Source organism: Pinus tabuliformis, chromosome J (assembly GCF_031772625.1).
Source record: "Pinus tabuliformis cultivar Carrire ecotype Pingquan chromosome J, CPIR1, whole genome shotgun sequence".
Classification (NCBI taxonomy): domain Eukaryota; kingdom Viridiplantae; phylum Streptophyta; class Pinopsida; order Pinales; family Pinaceae; genus Pinus; species Pinus tabuliformis.
In genome coordinates, this window is record NC_142295.1 from 346,229,096 (window position 1) to 346,239,287 (window position 10,192).

General features: G+C 35.3%; 1 long non-coding RNA gene and 1 pseudogene across 1 annotated transcript; one reads left to right on the forward strand and one right to left on the reverse strand.

The window, feature by feature from the left end:
- Positions 1-1,689: 1,689 nt before the first annotated feature.
- LOC149227149 (uncharacterized) lies at positions 1,690-8,115 on the reverse strand. The gene is made up of 5 exons (XR_016247767.1): positions 6,950-8,115; positions 3,559-6,558; positions 2,878-3,482; positions 2,169-2,287; positions 1,690-2,094 (listed from the first exon to the last, which is right to left on the reverse strand). It is a non-coding gene; the product is annotated as an uncharacterized LOC149227149 (long non-coding RNA).
- Positions 8,116-8,615: 500 nt separating this feature from the next.
- Positions 8,616-9,954, forward strand: LOC149227150 (uncharacterized; annotated as a pseudogene).
- Positions 9,955-10,192: the final 238 nt, after the last annotated feature.

Sequence of the window (10,192 nt, forward strand, 5' to 3'; positions counted from 1 at the left end):
CATTATCATTTATAACCAAATGTGATATTTCAATATTTTTAATAAAAAAATATTGAAGTGATGTTTTTTTTGGCCTTATCCTCTTAGCATGTTACAAAGAAATTCATTGATAAAAAGCAAAGATGACAAAGGGCTAAAAATAAAATAAAAGAAATTATATCCCCAAAAACACATTTATGGGTCACATTTATTACTCCATTCCCCAGTATATTGATGAACATGAAATAGGACGGACAAACGGTGCCAACATATTTATTCTAATCCAAATGTGGGCTATGGTGCCATAGTAAATTCAACAATGAAAACGACAAACGGGCTCTTCTCAACCTAGTACTCTTTAAAACTTGGCCACAGGACAAGTGGTTGTCACTGATTCTAATTTCATAAGTTTTTTCAATTACATAATTTCAATATATATAGTTTAGTTAGATTATATTTTGGAATTGAAATCACAAGTTTGATGGTAATCCTGTGCAATCGAAGTTCCCAAGGGGTTTTCCAGCGTACTGAATTCATATATACAGTGAAAAAACTAGCTTAAATAACACAAATCAAGATTTCACCTCAAATTTTTCCACCAAATTCGGGCACTGAAAAGTCCAAAGAGTCGCACTAAAGACAACTCCTTACATTTTTATCAAGTTTAATATATCACTTGACCGGGAATTAAACCAACTTAGTACTCTTTCAAATTTGGCCACAAGACAAGTGGTCGTTCCCGATTCTAGAACTGGGAATTGAACCAACTTATTACTCTTTCAAATTTGGCCACAGAACAAGGGGTCGTTCCCGATTCTAGAACCGGGCACAGCGATTTGACTGCTAAGTCCGATCCTAGAACCGGGTGCAGCAATTTAACTACTAAGTCTACCATGCTAAGTCTACCAAAACATTGATTCTAGAACTGGGCGCAACAATTTTACTGCTAAGTCTAAGTCTACCAAAACATCAATTCTAGAACCAGGCGCAACGATTTGACTGCTAAGTCTACCAAAACATCAATTCTAGAACCCGCTGCAGCGATTTGACTGCTAAGTCTACCAAAACATACATGCTCGCTCTGCCCCTCTGGTTTTGAACACGTGACCTTTTGAGAAGAAATACATACTCTTAACCATTAACCATTAAGTCCACTCAGAGAAATTCATAATAAAATCATTAAATTTAATTTATTTAAATTATTTATTTAATAATTTAAATCTCCAAAAATTTTCTTCATAAGTAAAATTCTTTTAAATAAAATATAAATTTTAATTTTATAAACTATATTTATATATACATATATAAGTGTCAATATATCAAAAAGGGAACAATTGAAATATATATATATATATATATATATTTCAATTCTTCCCTTTTTGATATATTCTTTTAAATAAAATATAAATTTTAATTTTATAAACTATATTTATATATACATATATAAGTGTCAATATATCAAAAAGGGAACAATTGAAATATATATATATATATATATATATATTTCAATTCTTCCCTTTTTGATATATTGACTCGAGTACATCTCCTCCTAGGCATAAGTAGAACCAAATACCAAATTCCATACCTTTTATCAAGTCAGTAATGAATCCTTTCATAATCCACATAAAATTTTAATTCATAAATAAAACATTCCAAAGTATGAAAATTTAAATAAAACATTCACAACTGCTTCACTGGACATAAAGCAAATAACATCAAAATTCTTATAGATATTAGAAGGCATGATACACCATGATCACAACCCAGCCAACCACACATACTGCCATACCTTTAGTAGTGAAACCAAAGCTATAGCACAGTGAACAATCAGTAAAACCTCCACATTATTCCAACTGAATAAATAAACAATAACAATACTACAATTGAATAAAGCATCAGCAAGAACAATAAACCCTGAATCCACCCATGCTACTCCAATTGAATAAAAGCATCAGCAATAACAATAAACCCTAAATCCATTCCATTATGGTTGGTTTATATGTCAATAAACCCTGAATCCATCCATTCCTTTATGGTTTATATGTCCCTTTGACTACTGTCACTGGGCAAGATGCATTGGACACAACATAATTGCTCACACTCCCAAGTAAAACTCTGCAGACATGAAAGCCAAACCATCAGAAGAAGACAATACCAAAGTGACTTAGGTGATCATAGAGACAGAATACCTTTTGATGAGTCTAAGGCCTCTGTTGCCCATGACTAAGCAGTCCACCTTAAGATCTTCAATTGCATCACATATTTTTTCCCTTGGATCACCCCAGTAAACCTTAGTTACAACAGTTGCCTGTATAAAACATACATAATTTGTTAGTCTCGCTATGGTCATGAAGAAAAGTCCAGCTTCTGTCTCAAATCTCATTAAGGTCTGCATCCCTTTAACCTTTTAGCCGTTCTTTAGGTATTACAAATTCAAGTGAATTGTGTGAGTTTGATGAAATATAAAAAATAAGACACATTCAAGTTTATATCTGGAATTTTATTTCTCCTGATAAACACCTAACGTTTCTTAACATAATAACCAGGATTTTAGAAGGTTTCTTGACAGAATAACGTTTCTTGACAGAATGACCTAAATTCTATATGGTTTACTTCCTATTAGTGTGAGAACACGTGAAAATTGTCAGGAACTTTATGGCATTCCACATGCCACTAGAAGTGATGTTTGTGTCCAACACCTACCAGAAGGTCAAAAAATTTTGTCCAAATTAACTGCAAAAACAAATATAGAAGAAACTCACGATGACACTATTCAACAAGAACTAAAGAAGAATATAGATATGGGGATTTGTTAAATATTTCAATGGGAAAGGAAAAATATAACATGGATGAAATGTGAAATAATAAACCAAACCAATCATTAGAAAGGAATATAACCTGCCACACATCCGTTGCTGAGTATCAGAATAGCTCTAATGAAGTCAATGTTGATGAAACTCAAATTTCCTTTATAGTAAAAAGCAATCAGCTATAGAAAGGTATTTTGGTTCCTCCATCTTCTGAAGTTAGTTCACATATAGCAAATAACATCAATCATCCATCTTCTGAAGTTAGTTCACATATAACAAATAACATCAAAATTCTCATAGATATTAGAAGGCATGATACACCATGATCAAAACCCAGCCAACCATACATATTGCCATACCAGGCTACCTTTAGCAGTGAAACCAGAGCTATAACACAGTGAACAATCAGTTAAACCTCCACATTATTCCAACTGAATAAATAAACAATAACAATACTACAATTGAATGAATAATCAGCAAGAACAATAAACCCTGAATCCACCCATGCTACTCCAATTGAATAAAAGCATCAACAATAACAATAAAGCCTAAATCCATTCCATTATGGTTGGTTTATATGTCAATAAACCCTAAATCCATCCATTCCTTTATGGTTTATATGCCTCTTTAACTACTGTCACTGGGTAGGATGCATTGGACACAACATAATTGCTCACGCTCCCAAGTAAAACTCTGCAAACATGAAAGCCAAACCATCAGAAGAAGACGATACCAAAGTGACTTAGGTGATCACACAGAGAGAGAATACCTTTTGATGAGTACGAGGCCTCTGCTGCCCATGACTAAGCAGTCCACCTTAAGATATTCAATTGCATCACAGATTTTTTCCCTTGGATCACCCCAGTAAACCTTAGTTACAACAGTTGCCTATATAAAACATACATAATTTGTTAGTCTGGCTATGGTCATGAAGAAAAGTCCAGCTTCTGTCTCAAATCTCATTGAGGTCTGCATCCCTTTAACCTTTTAGCCCCTCTTCAGGTATTACAAATTCAAATGAATTGATGTTAGTTTGATGAAATATAAAAAATAAGACACATTCAAGTTTATATCTGGCATTTTATTTCTCCTGATAAACACCTAACGTTTCTTAACAGAATAACCAGGATTTTAGAAGGTTTCTTGACAGAATAACCTTTCTTGATAGAATGATCTAAATTCTATAATGTTTACTTTCTATTAGTGTGAGAACACGTGAAAATTGTCAGGAACTTTATGGCATTCTAGATGCCACTAGAAGTGATGTTGGTGTCCAACACCTGCCAGAAGGTCAAAAAGTTTTGTCCACGTTAACTGCAACAGGAACTTTATGGCATTCCAGATGCCACTAGAAGTGATGTTTGTGTCCAACACCTGCCAGAAGGTCAAAAAATTTTGTCCACATTAACTGCAAAAATAAAGATAGAAGAAACTCACGATGACCCTATTCAACAAGAACTAAAGAAGAATATAGATATGGGGATTTGTTAAATATTTCAATGGGAAAGGACAAATATAACATGGAGGAAATGTGAAATAATAAACCAAACCAATCATCAGAAAGGAATATAACCTGCCACACATCCGTTGCTGAGTATCAGAACAGCTCTAATGAAGTCAATGTTGATGAAACTCAAATTTCCTTTATAGTAAAAAGCAATCAGCTACAGAAAGGTATTTTGATTCCTCCATCTTCTGATGTTAGTTCACATAAAGCAAATAACATAAAAATTCTCATAGATATTAGAAGGCATGATACACCATGATCACAACCCAGCCAACCATACATACTACCATACCAGGCTACCTTTAGCAGTGAAACCAGAGCTATAGCACAGTGAACAATCAGTAAAACCTCCACATTATTCCAACTGAATAAATAAACAATAACAATACTACAATTGAATAAAGCATCAGCAAGAACAATAAACCCTGAATCCACCCATGCTACTCCAATTGAATAAAAGCATCAGCAATAACAGCAAACCCTAAATCCATTCCATTATGGTTGGTTTATATGTCAATAAACCCTGAATCCATCCATTCCTTTATGGTTTATATGTCCCTTTGACTACTGTCACTGGGCAGGATGCATTTGACACAAAATAATTGCTCACGCTCCCAAGTAAAACTCTGCAGACATGAAAGCCAAACCAATAGAAGAAGACAATACCAAAGTGACTTAGGTGATCACACAGAGACAGAATACCTTTTGATCAGTCCAAGGCCTCTATTGCCCATGACTAAGCAGTCCACCCTAAGATCTTCAATTGCATCACATATTTTTTCCCTTGGATCACCCCAGTAAACCTTAGTTACAACAGTTGCCTGTATAAAACATACATAATTTGTTAGTCTGGCTATGGTCATGAAGAAACGTCTAGGTTCAGTCTCAAATCTCATTGAGGTCTGCATCCCTTTAACATTTTAGCCCCTCTTCAGGTATTACAAATTCAAATGAATTGATGTTAGTTTGATGAAATATAAAAAATAAGACACATTCATGTTTATATCTGGCATTTTATTTCTCCTAATAAACTCCTAACGTTTCTTAACAAAATAACCAGGATTTTAGAAGGTTTCTTGACAGAATAAGGTTTCTTGACAAAATGATCTAAATTCTATAAGGTTTACTTCCTATTACTGTGAGAACACGTGAAAATTGTAAGGAACTTTATGGCATTCCAGATGCCACTTGAAGTGATGTTTGTGTCCAACACCTGCCAGAAGGTCAAAAAAATTTGTCCACGTTAACTACAACAGGAACTTTAAGGCATTCCAAATGCCACTAGAAGTGATGTTTGTGTCTAACACCTGCCAGAAGGTCAAAAAATTTTGTCCACGCTAATTGCAAAAATAAAGATAGAAGAAACTCACGATGACCCTATTCAACAAGAACTAAAGAAGAATATAGATATGGGGATTTGTTAAATATTTCAGTGGGAAAGGACAAATATAACATTGAGGAAATGCGAGATAATAAACTAAACCAATCATCAGAAAGGAATATAACCTGCCACACATCCATTGTTGAGTATCAGAATAGCTCTAATGAAGTCAATGTTGATGAAACTCAAATTTCCTTTATAGTAAAAAGCAATCAGCTACAGAAAGGTATTTTGGTTCCTCCATCTTCTGAAGTTAGTTCACATAAAGCAAATAACATAAAAATTCTCATAGATATTAGAAGGCATGATACACCATGATCACAACCCAACCAACTATACATATTGCCATACCAGGCTACCTTTAGCAATGAAAGCAGAGCTATAGCACAGTGAACAATGAGTAAAACCTCCACATTATTCCAACTGAATAAATAAACAATAACAATACTATAATTGAATAAAGCATCAGCAAGAACAATAAACCCTGAATCCACCCATGCTACTACAATTGAATAAAAGCATCAGTAATAACAATAAACCCTAAATCCATTCCATTGTGGTTGGTTTATATGTCAATAAACACTGAATCCATCCATTCCTTTATGGTTTATATGTCCCTTTGACTACTGTCACTGGGGAGGATGCATTGGACACAACATAATTGCTCATGCTCCCAAGTAAAACTCTGTAGACATGAAAGCCAAACCATTAGAAGAAGACAATACCAAAGTGACTTAGGTGATCACACAGAGACAGAATACCTTTTGATGAGTCCAAGGCCTCTGTTGCCCATGACTAAGTAGTCCACCTTAAGATCTTCAATTGCATCACAGATTTTTTTCCCTTGGATCACCCCAGTAAACCTTAGTTACAACAGTTGCCTATATAAAACATACATAATTTGTTAGTCTGGCTATGGTCATGAAGAAACGTCTAGCTTGAATCCCAAATCTCATTGAGGTCTGCATCCCTTTAACATTTTAGCCCCTCTTCAGGTATTACAAATTCAAATGAATTGATGTTAGTTTGACGAAATATAGATAATAAGGCACATTCAAGTTTATATCTGGAATTTATTTCTCTTGATAAACACCTAAAGTTTCTTAACAGAATAACCAGGATTTTAGAAGGTTTCTTGACAGAATAGCGTTTCTTGACAAAATGATCTAAATTCTATATGGTTTACTTCCTATTAGTGTGAGAACACATGAAAATTGTCAGTAACTTTATGGCATTCCAGATGCTACTAGAAGTGATGTTTGTGTCCAACACCTGCCAGAAGGTCAAAAAAATTTGTCCACGTTAACTGCAACAGGAACTTTATGGCATTCCAGATGCCACTAGAAGTGATGTTTGTGTCCAACACCTGCCAGAAGGTCAAAAAAAATTGTCCACGTTAACTGCAAAAATAAAGATAGAAGAAACTCATGATGACCCTATTCAACAAGAACTAAAGAAGAATATAGATATGGGGATTTGTTAAATATTTCAATGGGAAAGGACAAATATAACATGGAGGAAATGTGAAATAATAAACCAAACCAATCATCAAAAAGCAATATAACCTGCCACACATCCATTGCTGAGTATCAGAATAGCTCTAATGAAGTCAATGTTGATGAAACTCAAATTTCCTTTATAGTAAAAAGAAATTAGCTACAGAAAGGTATTTTGGTTCCTCCATCTTCTGAAGTTAGTTCACATAAAGCAAATAACGTCAAATTTCTCATAGATATTAGAAGGCATGATACACCATGATCACAACCCAGCCAACCATACATACTGCCATACCAGGCTACCTTTAGCAGTGAAACCAGAGCTATAGTAGAGTGAACAATCAGTAAAACCTTCACATTATTCCAACTGAATAAATAAACAATAACAATACTACATTTGAATAAAGCATCAACAAGAACAATAAACCCTGAATCCACCCATGCTACTCCAATTGAATAAAAGCATCAACAATAACAATAAACCCTAAATCCATTCCATTATGGTTGGTTTATATGTCAATAAACCCTGAATTCATCCATTCCTTTATGATTTATATGTCCCTTTGACTACTGTCACTAGGCAGGATGCATTGGACACAACATAATTTCTCACGCTCCCAAGTAAAACTCTGCAGACATGAAAGCCAAACCATCAGAGGAAGACAATACCAAAGTGACTTAGGTGATATCATAGAGACAAAATACCTTTTGATGAGTCTGAGGCCTCTGTTGCCCATGACTAAGCAGTCCACCTTAAGATCTTCAATTGCATCACAGGTTTTTTCCCTTGGATCACCCAAGTAAACCTTAGTTACAATAGTTGTCTGTATAAAACATATATAATTTGTTAGTCTGGCTATGGTCATGAAGAAAAGTCCAGCTTCTGTCTCAAATATCATTGAGGTTTTCATCCCTTTAACCTCTTATCCCTCTTCAGGTATTACAAATTCAAATGAATTGATGTTAGTTTAATGAAATATAAAAAATAAGACACATTCAAGTTTATATCTGGCATTTTATTTCTCCTAATAAACACCTAACGTTTCTTAATAAAATAACCGGGATTTTAGAAGGTTTCTTGATAGAATAACATTTCTTGACAGAATGACCTAAATTCTATATGGTTTACTTCCTATTAGTGTGAGAACACGTGAAAATTGTCAGGAACTTTATGGCATTCCAAATAACACTAGAAGTGATGTTTGTGTCCAACACCTGCCAGAAGGTCAAAAAAATTTATCCACGTTAACTGCAAAAATAAAGATAGAAGAAACTCACGATGACCCTATTCAACAAGAACTAAAGAAGAATATAGATATGTGGATTTGTTAAATATTTCAATGGGAAAGGACAAATATAACATGGAGGAAATGTGAAATAATAAACCAAACCAATCATCAGAAACGGCCACACATCCGTTGCTAAGTATCAAAACAGCTCTAATGAAGTCAATGTTGATGATTAAAAAGAAATCAGCTACAGAAAGGTATTTTGGTTCCTCCATCTTCTGAAGTTAGTTCTAATACATTCAATAATCCAGACAAAAGCTTGAAAAAAACTTCAATGAGCAATGCTCTTTATATGTTTCTCCCAATACAAAATTATCATTCCCTGTTTAACAAAGGCAGTGAAACGATCCCTAAGCCTGTGAATGCATTAGACCACTGAAAAGTACAATTCTTAACTTTAGAGCAGTGTGAGTGAAAATTGTGACATGAGTAAGAAAGAATTTTTCTCTTCTGGAATTGGAAACTATAAATCTTACCCAATATACTATATCTTCTTCAAGTTCTTGAAGTTTTTTGGGTTGTCAGTTGTCAGGTCTCTATATGGCACAAGGTTACCCCTGGCATAAAAATTGCAGACGAAAATTCGTAGGCATCTTCAACAACACCCAACACGAATCTGAAGAAAAATTTCAACAACGACAATGGATTTCTCAACATCTTTTCTTTCTCTGGGGTGGATTCGCCCTTGACTCCTGCAGATTCAATCACGAAAACCATTTATACACAACAGTCATCGTCAGACAACTCATCTCTGACCTTATTTGATCCGGATCTCATTTCTACATTCAAGAAAGCCATGGATGAAATTTCCCCCAAAGATTCGATGGAGCCCGTTTCAGAGGTCTGTCAGGGTAGCATAAGAAGCAAGAGCGGAGAAGACGAAAAGGGTACCCCATGAAAATATCTCAGGCTCCGATCTAGTAGAATTCAGGTGAGGGTGAATACTTTGCAGCAGATAACAAACGAGAGGTCGACCAAACGACCCCCCATATCCAAAAAATCCTCTATCAAAAATGCTAAGTTGAGGGCTCCCCCAGGGGGAGAAGATAAGGTGGTTCTGTATTTCACGAGCTTGAGGGGAATAAGGAAAACATTTGAGGATTGTTGCACAGTGAAATTGATTCTTCGAGGTTTCAGGGTTTCGGTCGATGAATGGGATATTTCCATGCATTCCCCTTTTCAGCAGGAATTGCAGGATCTTTTGGGGAAGCCCATGCCGGTGCCTAGGTTGTTTATTGGGGGAAAATACATTGGCGGGGTTGAGGAAATTCAGCAACTGCATGAAATAGGGGATTTAGTTAAGTATCTGGAATGCTTCCCAGTGTAGGCTCATTCCAAACCATACGATGGTTGCAATGACGTGAGGTTCATTCCTTGCCAAAACTGTGACAACAGCCGCAAGATGTTTACAAAAGAGGATGGTCAGGGCCTTTTCATCAGTTGCCAGTAGTGTAATGAAAATGGACTCATAAGGTGCCCTGTGTGCTGCTGAGGTTTTTATGAAAACATGAACAGGCTGCAAATATGAGAAAGAATGGTGCAGAGTTACCATGTCGCCAAGGTATGGTGGTATCGAAGCAGACAACAAATTATGTGAGATAAATTAGAATGGTGCCTTAGTTTTACAAAGGCCCCTTTCTACAGAGAACCTTCGGTGTTCAGATGGTGCTCGAAACAAGGAGTAGCAACCCGGGTCAGTAAACCACAACTGTTTTTAATTGTTTCAAATA